This window comes from Rana temporaria, chromosome 1 (genome assembly GCF_905171775.1).
Source record: "Rana temporaria chromosome 1, aRanTem1.1, whole genome shotgun sequence".
NCBI classification, from domain to species: Eukaryota; Metazoa; Chordata; class Amphibia; order Anura; family Ranidae; genus Rana; species Rana temporaria.
Genome location: NC_053489.1, coordinates 112,234,388 through 112,252,243, shown reverse-complemented (window position 1 = coordinate 112,252,243; position 17,856 = coordinate 112,234,388).

Below are 17,856 nucleotides of genomic sequence, written 5' to 3'. Positions count from 1 at the left end.
AGGACAGGAGTTGAGCTCCTCCTTTTTATTTTATGTAACTGTTCTTTTTGTAACTTATTTAACAATTGTATATCCTTTTGCTTTGTGCTTGTGAATTCATTGCTTTTTTCACAAACTTTGAAAAAGCTTAATTTCCAATTGTACCCTTCATAAAAATGAACAGTTTCTGAAAATATTCACAGTGTTCAGGCTTGGTTTAGGTGGTGAAAAAAAATCTCTTGTTGCTCTATTAAATTCCATGGCCAGGATAGACCACTATTCTCAGTGCGAGTCTCACTGCAGTGTTCCGACACCCCCCACCCCGATGAGTCTACGTTAGATCTCTTCAAAAAACAGGAGGAGTGAGCTTTGTTGATTGGAGAATCTAGCTCAGACCCAGCAGGAGACATTGGACTGCTGCAGTGAGACGAACAAAGAGCACAGCAGTCCACCTCTGCAGTTTCCTAGGCACCGAAATATGTAGAGCAACAGGAAATTTCAGCATGTAAAGCAATTCAATCTGAATATTCTAATCATTTTAGAAAACAAAATAAACTGTTCAATTTAATAGAAGGTAAAAGTGAACTATAACCTTCTACATATAATTGCAATCATTGTTATATACTAGCAATATCGCATTTTCTTGGATTAGTAATGCATTTAAAACTGAAGTTTAGATATGGCATGTTTTACATAGTTACATTGGTCCAGTTTGACCCATTGTAAGTAGGTATGTGCCATACCTGAATGGAACCCAATAAAGCTGGAAATCACTGTAGGGGGCACTTATAGTCCAGTAATTGCCGCTAGCTTCTGGGTCCCATGCTGAGTCGCTACCCTGCTACTTACTGAACACTGGACGTCACTTGAGGGAACTGCTGTTCAGAGAACACTTTGCATTTTCTCAATTAATTCGATTGATTGGATGAGTTGGAGATCATGATGTTGTCCCCCACATCCCCACCTCACCCAGTCAGAGGATATTTGTATTAAATGAGATAATGCAAAGTGTTTTCTGAATGGCACCTGTGCTGATCAGACAAGCTCTTTTGTTCACTATTAAGCCTCGTACACACGAGGAACTCGACGGACGAAACACATCGTCTTCCTCGTCGAGTTCCTTGTGAGGCTGTCGGGGAACTCGACAAGGCAAGTTTCTCTATTCCCGTCAAGGAAATAGAGAACTTGCTCTCTTTTTGGCTCATCGAGTTTCTCAACAGTTTCCTCGACGAAAATGTACACACAACCGGTTTCCTGAGAAGCAGCAGGTCAACCATTCGGCATGGGACCCTGAATCTAGCAGCAATAACTGTGGTAGGGGTGTCTACTATAGTTATTTGCAGCTTCCTTTGGGGCTCCCACAGGTATGGCACAGGCAAACGTACCTTGGTCCAAGCTGGACCAACGTAACTATGTAAAAATTGCCATACCTAAACTCCAGCTTTGATATCACTGTTTCCTTACTGATTAAATTCTTGGATTTTGCATTCCACAAATTTGTTGTTCTTGGAAGTCTCAAAAGTTTGGGAACACTGAAGGGTTGTTGTACAAGTCTTCATAGTTGTACAAGTAAAACACAGTGACAGAGTCTCTTCAGGATTAAAAAATATACATATATTGGTATAAACCTGTGTACTCCCTAGGTTTATATTGTTGCTTATTCACTCTTCCTTCACCTCGGAACTTTAATACTAGTGTACCCTAATTATTCTGTAAACCAACATTTGATCTCTGGGACAGTAAAAGGCTTTCAAGAGTGAAAAAAAAATATATATATGGGAGCTTAATTTTCCAAAGAAAAACATAGTTAGAGCCAATGAGAGCTGAAATTACCAGTCACATGGCTGAAAATAATGATCATTGTAGGAAATATAGCACAATAGTTTTTGGAGTTCAAAAACAGACCCGTTTTTATCATACACAAGGGTTTGAAGATTTTTGCTTGAATATTTCCTCTAACTAGCTAAAGCCAAAATATTTCACATGGTCTTAATGGTACCATGTTTTGGTCACAGCTGAAAATTTTGTACATTTTGGAAATATAAAGTCTGAGGAAACAAAGTGTAATGTCATTGTGTGTTCTCCCCACCAACAGTATATTGTGTCTTTTCTGGCTTGTTTTCTCTGCTTTTGCTGTTCAGTAAACCAAAGGTGAGATCTATGAGAAAATGACAAAAAAAAAGGCTTTGAAAAAAAAAGATGAAAATATATAGTCATAAAAGGTTTAGATATAACAAAATAGAAAACTGAAGAAAGAATACATCAAATATATTTCATGTCTAATCTGATAAATATCACAGGCATGACAGAACTACATTGAGGGCTACCCACAAGAGGACATGCAACAAAAAAAAAAAAAAACATGTATTGTGTGCAATGGGATTCTCCCGGGAAATTCTATTTTACAGCAATTTTTTTTCAGAAGCTCTGCTTGATTGGAAAACATATTTAACAAAGGATATGAAATGCCCTTTCATATAGGCACCAGTGCACAAGAGTGCTGCAACATATTAAAAAATATATAAAAGTAAAGTATCTTTGATGTACAGGAAAAATGATATATATTTGTCATTTGTTACAAGAAAAAACCAGAACTTAAAACAGAAACAAAAGTCATATGAGAGGAAATATGTATTGATACACATGGAGAAGGGGTTAGCAATGCTTGTTCTATGATTACAGGTGAGTGAACCAGATCAGATATACTGGTGTTTGATTTGCTCATAAATGGAAGGAAGCGAGTGAATGGATGACAGCCTGACAGCAGTTGCATATGAACAGACTGAATTTTTAATGAGTTCTCTCATCCTTATTTGCAGCGTTATTTACCAAGATTGTATTTGATTATTGTATAAGTTGAGACAAACCATTTGCCAGGGGTGCTTACAATAATGAGATTTTATTTATTTATGTAAGGTTTTTATCCCAAAAGGAAAAAAAAATGTTTCTATAACTTCTTAAAATGTATTAGTTGGAAATAGGCTTTTATTTGTTAGCCATTATTATAATATAAGATTCATATAGTGCCAGCAGTTTGCACAGTGCTTTACAACATGAGGACAGACAGTACAGTTACAATACAGTTCAATACAGGAGGAATCAGAGAACCTTATGTAAAGTCCATCTAAATCTTCTAGTCTATCAAACACTACTGTCTCAAAAGGTTGACAATGCTGATGTCCAAGGGTGGCGCAGAGTAGAGAAATTAGTGTAGCCATCCTAAGACAAGAAGTGTGTTAATGTCAGGGTCACTAGACAAAGATAAAAGAAAAAAAAAGACATATAACCTGCCATCTAAAAATTGCTATGCTGCAATATACACTAATGCCGTGTACACACAGTTGGAATTTCCGATGAAAAAAGTCAGACAGAATTTTTTCATCAGATATTCCGACCGTGTGTATGCCCCATCTGGCTTTTATCGTCGGAAATTCCGAGGGACTTCGAATTTCGGAAATTCCGTTTGTCTGTATGGAATTCCGACGGAGAAAAAAACATGCATGCTCGGAAACAATTCGACGCATGCTCGGAAGCATTGAACTTAATTTTTCTAGGCTCGTCGTAGTGTTGTACGTCACCGCGTTTTTGACGGTCAGAACTTGGTGTGTCCGTGTGTATGCAAGACAGCTTGAGTGGAATTCCGTCGGAAGAACCAGTCGGAGTTTATTCCGACAGAAAAACCGGTCGTGTGTACGTGGCATAAGTCCCCTAATTACGAACACGTTCCGTTTCGTTAGCTCCTTCGTAAGTCCAACTTGTTCGGAAGTCGAGCAAAGATCAGTGTTTGCAGACAATTAATGCCAGCACTGATCAGTGTGTTCTGGCTGGGGGTTTCCCCCTGTCAGAACATAATAGCACAGCTGGGGAGATCGCTGTACCAACATTGCTTGTGTTGGTTTGGCGATATGTCAGTTTTTTTTTTCATTTAAATCACTGGGTTGAACAGAATAAAACTGCGCAAATTCATCTTCATACCTTTGAGGCCGCGTACACACGGTCGGTCCAAACCGATGAAAACGGCCTATAGTCCAGTTTCATCGGTCCAAATCGACCGTGTGTACGGCCCATCGGTCCGTTGTCCTTCGGTCAAACATTTTAGAACTTGCTTTAAAATCAAACCTATGGACCGCTGCCCGATAGGTCCAAACCGATGGTTAGTACAAAAGCATCGGTTCAAAACCTGCGCACGCTCAGAATCAAGTCGACGCATGCTTGGAAGCATTGAACTTCATTTTTTTCAGCACGTCGTGTGTTTTACGTCACCGCGTTCTGACCCGATCGCTTTTTGAACTGATGGTGTGTACGCACATCAGACCATCAGGCCACTTCAGCAGTGAACCGATGAAAACGGTCCTTCGGACCATTCTCATCGGTTTGGACCGACCGTGTGTACACGGTCTCAAAGTTTGCAACGTGAAGGTTTGTATGTAAGGGACTTACTGTAATACATTTCTGTTTTTGGATATAAAAAAGAAAAGCAGCCTAAAAAAAGAAAACAAATACAGCCCCCACATCTAAGGACTTGTAAGCTGCAATATAATGATTTTTTTGTTTTTTAGGAATTGCTATTGCTTGGTGACATTTTGTTTTCTAAAAAGTATATCATAAACTACTGCCATGTTTGTTTGTTTTCATTAAATACTGTTTTCATCTTTTTTTGCATATCTGTGCTGCCGATCTCATTTAGTCACTTCCTGTCTACATGCATTTGCTTCAACTTGAAATAATTTATCATTGGTCAGAACCAGTTGCCTGCACAATGAATGTCAGCAGGGCCACTTGTGGCAGGCTGACAACGTGGGAAACCATTGCATCCCTATGCAAAGGAAATGCTTGAACCATCATTACAGAATCACCAGGCATTAAGAAAATGGGTCTGCGGTGAATGGAGTAGGACGTGTGTTGGTGGAGCTCCGTTTACCAGCCCTGTATCCACTGTAATCCCGGACCATCGATCGGATCTGCGGCCACCAAGAGATTCACCCTAGTCCCTGGGTACCTCTGCAGCAGATCCCGGTATATATCGTGGAGGCTGGGATCCGTTTGAGCCATTTTTTTGACCGGGAATCGCCTCCTTCCTCGTGTGGGCCGCCGCCATCTTGCGGCCTGCTAGGCCTAGCATTCTCCACGCTCGAGTGCCGCGCTCCCCGCGATTTGCGGGTTGAGCCACGGCACTTCTCGGACATACCAGGGGCGGCCCGATCAGACCGGAGCAACGCTGCACACACCACCCGTAGCCTTCTGGAGTGACCGGACGAGTGTCAGCATTGCGGGGACGCAGGTGAGAGCCACCATCTTACTACTCCCTGTGCCCCATACCAGCCTTCTTGTCCTCTCCCTGCACCGATCCCAAACACCACCGCACCACGGTAGTGCCCCGCTTAAGTGTGGGCTGCCCAGGGGGGGGCTATAGACAATTTCTCTGTCGTGGACACTCTGGTTGCGGAGAGGCCTTGTCCTCACTCCCATATACGGCAGCCATCTTGCTTCACCCAAGACACAGCAGCTGGAGATACACAGTTCTCTGCACACCATCTTACCTGTTGCGTGGCGGCTGGTGCTGCCTGTGATACTAGACTGTCCCCTGGGGTTCCCTTTGCTGCCTAGGTGGGGGTGCAACTCACCACATTATTGCCTGGAACCGCACCTCTTCTATACTCCCTCATGTCCCACACTCTCATATAATCTAGCTGCCCCATCTTGCAGCATGTAGCCCCACAATGGTACTGTAATGAGTTTTTGAACTGTTTCACTCAAAACAAGATGTACTGAAAGTCATATTCTCTACCAAGGGGGGACGCATGCGAGGTGCGATGTGGATCACCATCTTTTAATCAAGTGCTTGATCTAGCGAGGGTTTAACCTATACTGTGAGGTCTATTCACTCTATACAGTTTTAATTTGCATATATCTCCTTACAGTTTACACTAGTGCATGCCGTCCGGAAAGAAGGCGTATTTGCGCCGTGCTCAACAGCACTCTTTGGTCACATATCCATTGCGCAACAAAGAGTTGAAGATGTTGGCTCAAAAGGGCTCTAGTCCATCCCCCACAAAATCCCCTACAATCCCCACTGGCCCTCTACACGTGCCGCCCTCCGTACAAAATGGAGAGACCCCTCCCCAGATTACAAAAGAGGACCTGGACCTCAGCTTAACCAAGATGTATGAGAAACTGGTTAACAAAATACAGTGTGAACTCCAAAAAACAACAACCACACTCACACATGAAATAGCATCCCTAGGGGGTCGTACAGATGTTCTAGAAACCAAACACGATGAGCTATCTCTTGCTCATAACGATCTCAGAAAAGACTTTGAACTTTTAGCTGAAAACTACTCGTATCTACAATCACAAGTAGAAGATTTGGACAACCGGAATCGCAGGAACAACCTAAGGATTCGCGGTATTCCTGAGACGGTTTCCGATCTGATGCCGGCGGTCTCTAAACTGTTTCATAACCTCCTTCCTGAATTGCCTCCATCCGCATTCGCATGCGACAGAATTCATAGAGCCTTGCGTCCAAAACCACCTCCAGACAAACCCTCACGCGACATCATCCTATGCATGAAAGATTTCACCACAAAAGAAAGCATTCTGAGAGCCTCTAGAAATTTGCATAGTATTGAACTGGAAGGCACAAAAATTCAAATTTTCCCGGACATCTCTCAAGCTACCCTGGAGAGGAGGCGAAAATTGAAGGAGATTACTTCTGTATTACAATCAGCTCATATTCGATACCGGTGGGGCTTCCCGTTTAAATTAACAGTACCGCACAATGGCACCACATATACAGTCTTCAATGTTTCTGAAGGTAAAGATCTCCTTGTAAAACTGGGCCTATTGGATCCAAGTGTAGTCGCAAGGCCTCCTTCCACACCTCACCCTTCACCTATCTGGGCCACCCCTGCTACTCGTAGGGATCAAAGAAGGTGGCGTCAACCATTCAGAAATTTGGACGCTTGAAGTTTAAGACTACCCCTCCCTTTTTTTTTTTTTTTTTTTTTTTTTTTTTTTTTTTTTTTTTCTCTCTGCTACTCTACCTACATTATACGCCCAGAAAAGTTGTCAGGTTAACTAAAAATGTAGTAATTTTTTTTTTTTTTTTTTTTTTTTTTATTATTATTATTTACTGTTTTTTTTGTCTTTAAATTTAACATTATCATTTTTGGTATCTATGCTAATTTTTTTTTCTCAATGTGTTACGGCATGCACTCAATTTCTTGTCTATAGAACCCTCGCTGAGGCTGCTCTGCTCCGCCTCTGCTAGTTTGCTCCCCCTACTCACAATGGACTCCAAACGCATGGTACAGTCTGTGGATAATTTTCTGCTGCTGTTCCTGCTATCTATTGTCTTAATGGAGGATGCTCCATCTGTGAGTAATGGACAGATATGTCCATATCGATGTTATCTTTGGTCAGGTTATGCTTCTCATCCTGACCCCCAAAATATCTTTAAGTTTTCTCATAGTCATATTAAAACTTTAGATTTCTACAATATTTGGAAAAGGTCAAACAAAGATCCTCTTCATCACTTGATATGTGCTGTTATTGCAGCCCTACTGAGGAAAACATTGTTAGGTTTTAAAAGGTTAGCATTTCTAATGTTCTCTTGTTCAGATATAATTATATTCTTAGTTCACGAGTTTGGAAAAGATATTCACATAGAGTATATGCTTGAGTTTATGACATCCCTTATGCTAGTATTCATTGCATTCTATCTTATGAGTCCAATGTTCTTTTTATATAAAAATAATGGGGATCAAGGTAATTTCTCATAATGTCCAAGGCTTTAATTCGCCTAATAAACGCAAAAAGGCATTCCGTCACTATAAACGGTTGGGAGCCGATATTATTTTATTGCAAGAAACCCACTTTGCCACTAATAAACTCCCACAATATTTTGATAGGTCTTATAATCAACATTATTGTACAGACTTTAGTTCCAAGGCTCGTGGTACTGCCATCTTTATAAGGCGTTCACTGGTCATGGAAATTCTAAACATATACAAAGACCCTGATAGCAGATTCCTGATCCTGAAAGGCATCATCAATGGTCGTCAAATAACTATTGCTTCAGTTTATGCCCCTAGCGAGACACAATCTGCTTTTTTTACAACATTTTTTGATATCCTAGACAGATATCACTCCCCCCACCTCATTGTGGGAGGTGACTTTAATGCAGCTGCAAACTCGGTCCTGGATAGGAGCAGAGTGGTCCCCACATCAAAGGCTTTTCCAAAATCTCTCACCCGCTCTTTACACAATCATCAATTAATTGATACATGGAGGGCCCATAACGTTGGTATAAAGGCCTATACTTTTTATTCACACCCACATGACAGCTATGCAAGATTAGATTACATTTTTGTTACCCCGATTCTTTTAGCTAATTCACATAATGCAGACATCCACATATGCCCCTGGTCTGATCACCACATTGTCGCGTTCACTACGTCTCACATAGGTCTGTCTCCTACCCCATATAAATGGAGAATAAATGATTCCCTGTTAACAGACCCCAGTATAACCTTAAAACTGTCTTCACAATTAGAAGATTATTTCACTCATAATGAATCTCCCGACACTTCTCTTTCCACTCTGTGGACAGCACATAAGGCAGTCATGAGAGGTCACCTTATTAATACTGCATCAGCTAAAAATAAATCGAAATTAATAGATATCAATAATTTAACTAGGGAATTGGACGGATTATATTATAAACATTTCCAATCCCCATCAACGGATATATATAATCTAATCCAAAGTAAAAGGCGTTCTCTTGATACGCTTTTGGCATCAGACACTGAGAGGACCTTGAGATGGTCCAAAGCAAAATTCCTATTATATAGTAACACTGCATCCACAATGTTTGCTAGAAAGCTTAAACAGTCTACTAACCCTCCACATATATATAAACTACGTAATGCTAATGGTAACCTGGTCTCTCACCCTAAAGAGGTTATAGAGATTTTCTCTGACTTCTATAAAAACCTTTTATCCGCCCCGATTTCGCCACCGAAACAGTCTTCCCGGGATTGGCTAGATGGTCTAATGCTCCCCACCCTATCTACCCAACAAGTAGATAAGCTGAACGCTCCTTGCACCGCAGTGGAAATCTCTGATATCATTAAATCCCTAAAGACTTCAACGGCCCCAGGTCCGGACGGGTATTCTACCCTCTATTACAAAAAATTCTCCCATATCCTGGCCCCACACTTATCCAAACTATTCAATCATATTCTACAAGGTAATACATTTCCAGATGAAATGCTTCTAGCCAATATGTGTTTAATACCCAAGCCCCACAAAGATCATACCTCCCCTCAAAACTACCGCCCAATTTCAGTCATGAACAATGACCTCAAAATTTTCGGCCGTCTGCTTGCTGGTAGAATTGCTACAGTCATTACGTCGTTAATTCATCCTGACCAAACTGGGTTTATTCCGGGCAGGCAGATCACTGATAATGTAAGACTGGTCACTAATTTAATACAAGATGCAAACCTACATACTAACCCATTAGTTATACTTAGCCTTGACATCCACAAGGCCTTCGATAGTGTCAGTTGGTCATACCTCGAACATTTACTCCCCAGATATGGTCTTTGTGATGAATTCATGCACGGCTTTAGAGCGTTATATCATAACCCCCAAACCAGAATTAGAATCCCAGGAGAAAATTCCGATTTTTTCGCTTTGGGTAGAGGGACTAGACAAGGATGCCCCCTTTCCCCTCTCCTTTTTGCCCTTGCGATAGAACCCCTTGCATGTGCCATACGTAGTAATGTTAATATTAGGGGATACCCGGGGGGCCCAGGTGACGTCAAGTTGAGTCTATATGCTGATGACGCGATGCTTTTCCTTTCGGACCCCTTGATTTCCCTCCCTAACCTCATCAAAACACTAAACACATTTCATAACCTCTCCGGACTTGGGGTAAATTTATCTAAATGTACTGCTATGCCAATTAATATCCCGTCTTTACTGTTGTCCTCTTTACAGCATAGTTTCTCCTTCACCTGGACTTCACATTCGTTTAAGTATCTGGGCATCCTCCTTACACCTTTGTATAACACTCTGTATCAAACTAATTACCCATCATTGTTCTCAAACATCAAAGTACTTCTGAAGGCATGGTCAGCATATCATATATCCTTCTTGGGTAGATTAACGGCTGTCAAAATGGCAATTTTGCCTAAATTACTCTTTTATTTTAGATCCCTTCCAGTACAGGTCCCTAAATACACACTAGACTCCCTACAGAGGGATATCAATAAATTTATATGGGCCAACAAAAAACCGAGGTTCGGATACTCCCTTATGCATAGATCCCATTTAAATGGAGGTCTGGGCCTTCCCAATCTATGGTATTATTACCTCGCGGCAAGGTTTACGCAACTTGCTCAATGGTTTGCTCCTTCGGGTCAAGTTGCCTGGATACAATTTGAGGAACATTCAATTAAACCTTTCCATCTTCAGGGGTTGTTGTGGTCCAGATCGATCTCCCCTAGAGTGATTTTTCGCTTAAATAAGGTGGTAGCCTACTCATTTCAGTTATGGCATCGCTATAAAGATAAATTTGACTTAATTTCGGCCACTCCCCCACTGGCTTCCTTCTTGGGCGACCCCCGATTCCCACCAGCCTTTAAAAATGATAGTCTATTCAGTAAATGGAGGGCTTGTAATCTCACTACGTTGAAATCCCTTTCCAGGAATGGCAAGTTTCGCCCATTTTCAGAACTACGTGAAGAATTTCAACTCCCAATCTCAGAATTAGCAAATTTCACTCAAATTGAGAGATTCTACAAGGATTTTTTCTCACTTACATTACATACTCCCTACTCTAATTTTGAACGTATCTGTATATCAACACCTAGAGATAGGGGCTTGATCTCCCGCATTTACCGTTCTCTGAGTGAGTTTTCTCGTCCAGAGAAGTCTAATCCAATGCTACATTGGGAGGTCGACCTGGGCTGCACATTCTCTCCACAGGAGTGGACTACTATGTTACATAACCTATTAAAATGTACTCGTTCTACCTCAGCAAGAGAATCTGCTCTAAAAATTCATACCAGATGGTATCTGACCCCTTCCAAAATAAACTCATTTTATCCCACGGTAGCCCCAACTTGCTTTAGGGGTTGCCCTGAACAGGGCACTATTTTACATACCTTCTGGAACTGCAAATTTCTAGACCCCATATGGTCACTTGCAACAGCCAAGATTGAACATATCACTGGTAGAAAAGTAACCCTTAATCCCATGGTGTGTTTATTATTCGCATCTATACCTAATATACCTATTAAACATGTTAGACTGATTCACACACTTTTTAATTCAATTCACTGGATGATTGCTTTTAATTGGCACTCTTCAAATGTCCCATGGTCCCAAGTTTTAAATAGAATGGAACAAATCAAACTCTCAGAGCTAATCCACCATACTCTCTTCGACACAATGCATGTTTTCAAAAAGAAATGGTCCCCCTGGGATATAGCAGTTCCATGAAAATGTTCTACTTATCAGTTGTCCATAATGTAGCTGGTCTGTAATGTTTTACCATTTTCATCTTTACATGTTTCATGTTTTATATATCACATGTCTAGTACAAGCATGTTCAGTTTGATTGTACCTTTTGCTTCTGTAATGACTCTGTATTAATCTCTGACCTTTTGATATAATAAAATCGTTTGTAAACAAAAAAGAATCACCAGGCATTCTCCTAATGAAAGGATTATAAACAAATGTTAGAACTGTATTAACATTTTTACATTTATTTGGGATTTATTAATTGGCTTTAGACATATTTTAATAAAGATGTACATTTAATGTCATTCCAGCAGTACTAGTCATTTCTTTCTTTTGTTTAGAATCAGCCCTGCCAAAGTGCATACACAAAGCTCCCTATACTGGATCAGAATGACACTTGGACCTTGAAAGTACTCTAGGAGTTTTTGATGTTCTGTCGCACTTTCTGCTGGCTACTAGTGTAAATCTCGCAGTACTGAAACTGCTGTGAAAGGAGAATGACAGGCGCCTTTTTCCAATGTGTTTTGAATGTAAAATTCTTTGTCTTCACCAACAAAGAAGTACCGGGAGAACAGCTCAATGTGCTGAGATGGACAGTATGATAAAACGCAACAAGAAAAGACAAGAATTATATTGGCGTTTGATGTAGACAGAGACAATAGGAACACCAATCAACATTCATGATTATTGAAAAAAAAAAAAAAAACTAGGATATGGTAGGTAAAGAAAGAATTCATATATCATGTTGATTTTCTTGATATCAGCTTTGGCAGCATTGCTCATAAGAGACGTTTCTTTGAATCTTCAGCTACAGTTTTCTTTGATTTTGGTGGTATGTGGGTGGGAAAAAAAAAATTTCTTGCATTTAAAGCTACATAGGCAATCGGGTTAAACATATGACCGCTTTCTTTTCTTGGCATTTGGTCACCACTGGGATTTTTATTGATTTATTATATAAACAAAAAAAAGACAGATCATTTAAAAAAAAAAAAAATATATATATATATATATATATATATATATATATATATATATATATATATATATATATATATATATATATATATTTTCTTCTTTCTGTTATAAAACATAACCAATAAAAAAAAAAAAAAAAAAAATGTCTTCATGAATTTAGGCCAATATGTTTCCTGCTACATGTCTTTGATAAAAATAAAAATAAATCCCAATAAGTGCAGCTACTAATTACACTGGCAGGGAAGCTGTTAACATCTAGGGTCAATCAAGAGGTTAACTGTGTGTTCAACAATGTGTAATGCTTAAGATCTGTGCCGCTTTTACTTTCTGATCTGGCTGTATTTTCTATCTGCTTTTCAGGGAGAAGAAACAAGCAGATTGCTGTTCCTTGTACACAGGGCCCTGTGTTTTTAAAAACACAAAACTCTGTGTGTGATTAGAAACAACTTATCATCATGTGTCAGCCGAAATCATTGGCTGAAATCTGCTGCCAAACTCATGCTGTGTCCAACCACAGCACAGGTCGGCAGGGGGGCACGCACATGCGTGCCCCAAGCCTGGAAGGAGGCTGGTCACGTACATGTACATGGCTGTACCTGCAACCCACTCACAGTATATTTACTGTGAGTGGTCGGCAGCTGGTTAAAAAAGACACAAGTCTATCTAGTTCAACCAATAGAAAAAAAATACAGATCCCTATACCCACAGTAATCTACACAACTTTAAAAGTGTGATCCAATTACTACTGCTGAGGCCTTTGTGAGCTGGTTTGTACATAGCAGGTATTATAGGGCATTTGGGGTAGCCATAGTTTTTCTGAAAATCTACAGTTAGTCCACCTGTACATATTAATTGCCTATGCCAACTAGTAAAATGTGAACGGAAGGTGGAGCCAGATGACGCAGAAAAAGAAAGAACCATTACAATTAGCTTAATAACTGGGAAAAAATGATAAATAGAGAAGTGAAGCTTTAACCACTTGCCGTCGCCGCACCGTCATTATACGTCCACAAGGTGGCTCTCCTAGGCGAGACCATGTAAATGGACGTCCTACCTTTTAGCCGCCACTAGGGGCGCACGCGCGCCGCCGGAGGCGCGCGCGCGCGCCCCCCGCGCGCCCCCGACTCCCGTGCGTGTGCCCGGCGGGCGCGATCGCCGCCGGGCACACGCGATCGCTCGGTACAGAGCGGGGAACGGGAGCTGTGTGTGTAAACACACAGCTCTCGTTCCTGTCAGCAGGGGAAATGCTGATTTTCTGTTCATACAATGTATGAACAGAAAATCAGTGTTTCCCCTAGTGAGGCCACCCCCCACAGTAAGAACACACCCAGGCATACTTAACCCCTTCCCCGCCCCCTAGTGTTAACCCCTTCACTGCCAGTGGCATTTTTATAGTAATCTAATGCATTTTTATAGCACTGATCGCTATAAAAATGCCAATGGTCCCAAAAATGTGTCAAAAATGTCCGAAGTGTCCGCCATAATGTCGCAATACCGAAAAAAAAATCGCTGATCGCCGCCATTACTAGTAAAAAAAATATTAATAAAAATGCCATAAAAATACCCCCTATTTTGTAAACGCTATAACTTTTGCGCAAACCAATCAATAAACGCTTATTGCGATTTTTTTACGAAAAATATGTAGAAGAATACGTATCGGCCTAAACTGAGGAAAAAAAATGTTTTTTTATATATTTTTGGGGGATATTTATTACAGCAAAAAGTAAAAAATATTCATTTTTTTCAAAATTGTCGTTCTATTTTTGTTTATAGCGCAAAAAATAAAAAACGCAGAGGTGATCAAATACCACCAAAAGAAAGCTCTATTTGTGGGAAAAAAAGGACGCCAATTTTGTTTGGGAGCCATGTCGCACGACCGCGCAATTGTCTGTTAAAGCGACGCAGTCCCGAATCGCAAAAAGTACTCTGGTCTTTGGGCAGCAATATGGTCCGGGGGGTAAGTGGTTAATAAACTGTATAGAGGCAGTGTTGAGAATTGTCTGATTTGGCTGAATTGGCCTATTTCCTATTCCTGTTACTGCTCCAGTGAAAATCTGATTATAACAGACTTCAGACTGATTGTTATGGCCACTTTCTTTAATAATCATCACACATCATACCATGACATTGAAAGACTTTTCATTAGCTAGACACTGCACCTCTCAACCACCGTTTTACACTTTACTTCGTACTGGATGGATTGAGAAATAATCAACTTCCTTTAGTGAAGAGTCATTCACCGATATTCCTCTTTTTGTTATAAAATTATGTTGCTATGTATGACACTCTGAAAAGACTCTGGCTAGAAGTATAACCTTTAAAAATTGAATCACCCTATAATTGAAACACCATTTCATTCCAAGTAAGATGTCAGGTTATTACGATAAAGAGAGACATAAGTAAGTGAGATTTTCCTTCTTGGAAAGATGAGGTTGTTAGTCAGAGTTGAATATATACCTACTATTTACTTTGTCAGAAATCTGTGGAATTTACATGTCTAAAAAATGTGGATTGCTTTTCGTGATTAAAAGTTATGCTATTGTATTTATCTGTGGATGTTGGGTTTTATCAAGTAAATAACGTCTAGACAAGCTAGACAAGGCTGCAGTACAATAGCCACTCTTAAAACGGTGGTAAATTTAGGGGAAAACAATTCCAGGCCCCATCAAAGGTAATGGCATAATGTGCTAGCATGCATACTTACCTTAAAACAAAGTCATCCAGGGGTGCATTGTCACTGCTGACAGGGCTTCCATCTTCACCGGGTCTTCCTTTCCGACTCAAGGGCACCAGCCATTTAAATGGCCAAGACACAACGACGTCACTCCCACACATGAGAGTCACGATCTGGCACAGAACTCGGAAGGGATGGGATACTCAGAAAAACTTCCCTTCAGAGCACAGTGTGCATGCAACGGTGACGTCACCAGCTGAAAAATATGCAAATACCTCCTAAACGATGCACGTTTACTGGTGACCCCACAATAGGGATAACACGTTTTTGCGGAAGGGAGTTTAACAAGACACGTGGCCACTAATTAAAATTAGAAGAAAAGAGGTCTAACCTTAAACTATGTAGAGGGTTCTTTACTGTAAGGGCAGAAAGGATGTGGAATTCCCTTCCACAGGCGGTGGTCTCAGCGAGGGGTATCGATGGTTTCATAAACTATTAGATAAGCACCTGAACGACCACAACATACAGGGATATACAATGTATTACTGACATATAATCATACACATAGGTTGGACTTGATGGACTTGTGTCTTTTTTCAACCTCACCTACTATGTAACTATGTGTAAGAGATATTCATTTTACGTACAGATAAGCTTTATTGTGAAGTAAGAAAGCGAGAATTCCAAAAATGGGACAAATCTATATAATTTTATTACAGTCTGGAAATATAGTGGTCTTTAACCCCTTTTGTGCCTAAGGGTAAAACAAATCGAAATGCCTAAGCCAAATTTTGCAACTTTGACATGTGTTAGTAAAACCATACATATCATAACTACTTTGTGTATGCAGGTGGATTATACCTTGTTTTTTTTAGGACAAATTGGACTTTCATTTGGTGGTAAATGGTAATGGATAACTCCATCTCCAATAGTAATAAAAAAAAGAAAATGTATCTGACATTTTTTGCTACTACAATAACCCATCTCCAAAGAACAACCCAAAACAAATTCTACCACTCCTGATGATCGCAGCGATATCATATATGTGTATGTTAGTTGTAGTACAGCCCAGAAGCAAATTTTGCTGACACTGATACCACTGATACCAATTAAAAAAAAACTTTCCAAAAAATACTGACCCTGATCCTTGATGCTGACTTTGACCTTTGATCCTGACCTTATTTCCTACACGCACTTTGTTTTTCTGTCTCTGCAAGGACAGAGAAATATTCAATATACCTTCTCGTTCATTCACAGAGACAAAAAACACGGAGTGGGCTTCACAGCCAATCAGAGGCTATTACAGTGATCGGATGATACAAAATCGGACATTCAGAATCCCAATTGTTAGAATGGGGCCCAGGGCTCTTGGTGAGACCGAGGTCACCATGCAGGAAGCTCACCGTGTGGTGCACTCCCAGCACAAGGGAGGCGCCCAAAAATTTGGCTCCATGGCAAAAAGCCCAGAGCAGTGGGGCCACATATTTGTGTTACGCCGGGGGTTAATCTACACATCCATCTACATTCAGATTTCAACCAAGAGTTTAAAGAGTTTATCAATATACTCTCCATCTCTTTTTTTTGATCCAAGGCCAAAAATTAGTTCTTAGAAAGTTTTGTATATAAGCCTGATATATTAGGTCATGCATATTTCTGAACCTATTTGTTTTATACAGAAGCATTTGTGAGCCTTATTTTAATGAGAAAAACACAAATTTATGTATTAATTGCATACCACAGATATCCCTTGTGTCCTTTTTCTTAAATATTACTATACACGGGGAGTGAAAGTACAGTAAGTGTATGCAGGGTAAATAAAAACTTAGAGGAAACATAAGTTTGAATTCAGTCTTGACACTTGGATTAAACTGAAAAAAAAATTGACTTTTGTTTCCTGCTCTGGTTTTTCTTGTATCTCCGTAGGCCATGTCTGCTAATTGACATTGAGCCTAAAGGAACCTGTTGGCCTCATCTTCAAGTAGGCCTAAAGTTACATACCTTAGGGCTTTATGCAGTAAAATTAGTAAACACAGTTCTGTATTGCATTCTTCATAAACTCTACATCTATACAGAAATATCACTTTTTTTAATTATACTTTGAAACATATAAGTCTTATTTATGTACTGATATATACGCAAAATTCAGTTTTTCTACAAGTATTTTTACAGACCTTAATATTTTTTTTTATATAATCAATTGAGTTCTTTAGATCCCTTTCACACTGGAGGTGTTTTTCAGGAGATTTAGCGCTAAAGCAAGCACCTAAAAAAAAAAGCCTCATCTGCAATCCCAGTGTGAAAGCCTGAGTGCTTTCACACTGGGGCGCTGCACTGGCAGGACATCAAAAGAAGTTCTGCAAGCAGCTTCTTTGAGGCACTTTAGGAGCTGTGTTCCCCTGCCCATTAAAATCAATGGGCTCCTGCCCATTAAAAACTACGGTAAACTACAGTACAGCGCCACTAAAACTAGCGGCGCTTTACCGCCAACACCCCCGTGCTGGCAGTGTGAAAGGGCTCTTAAGCAGCTTTTGGTTTAGATTTAGTATAATCCAATAATATTCAAGGAAAACCTCCACACATCAGTATATAAATTAATATACACTGACTAGGTTGACTTAAATGTCTGTTTATTTATTACCTTCTGCAATCCAAGTTAAAGCAGAACCTAACTCGCTAAAACAAGGTTTTCTTATTTA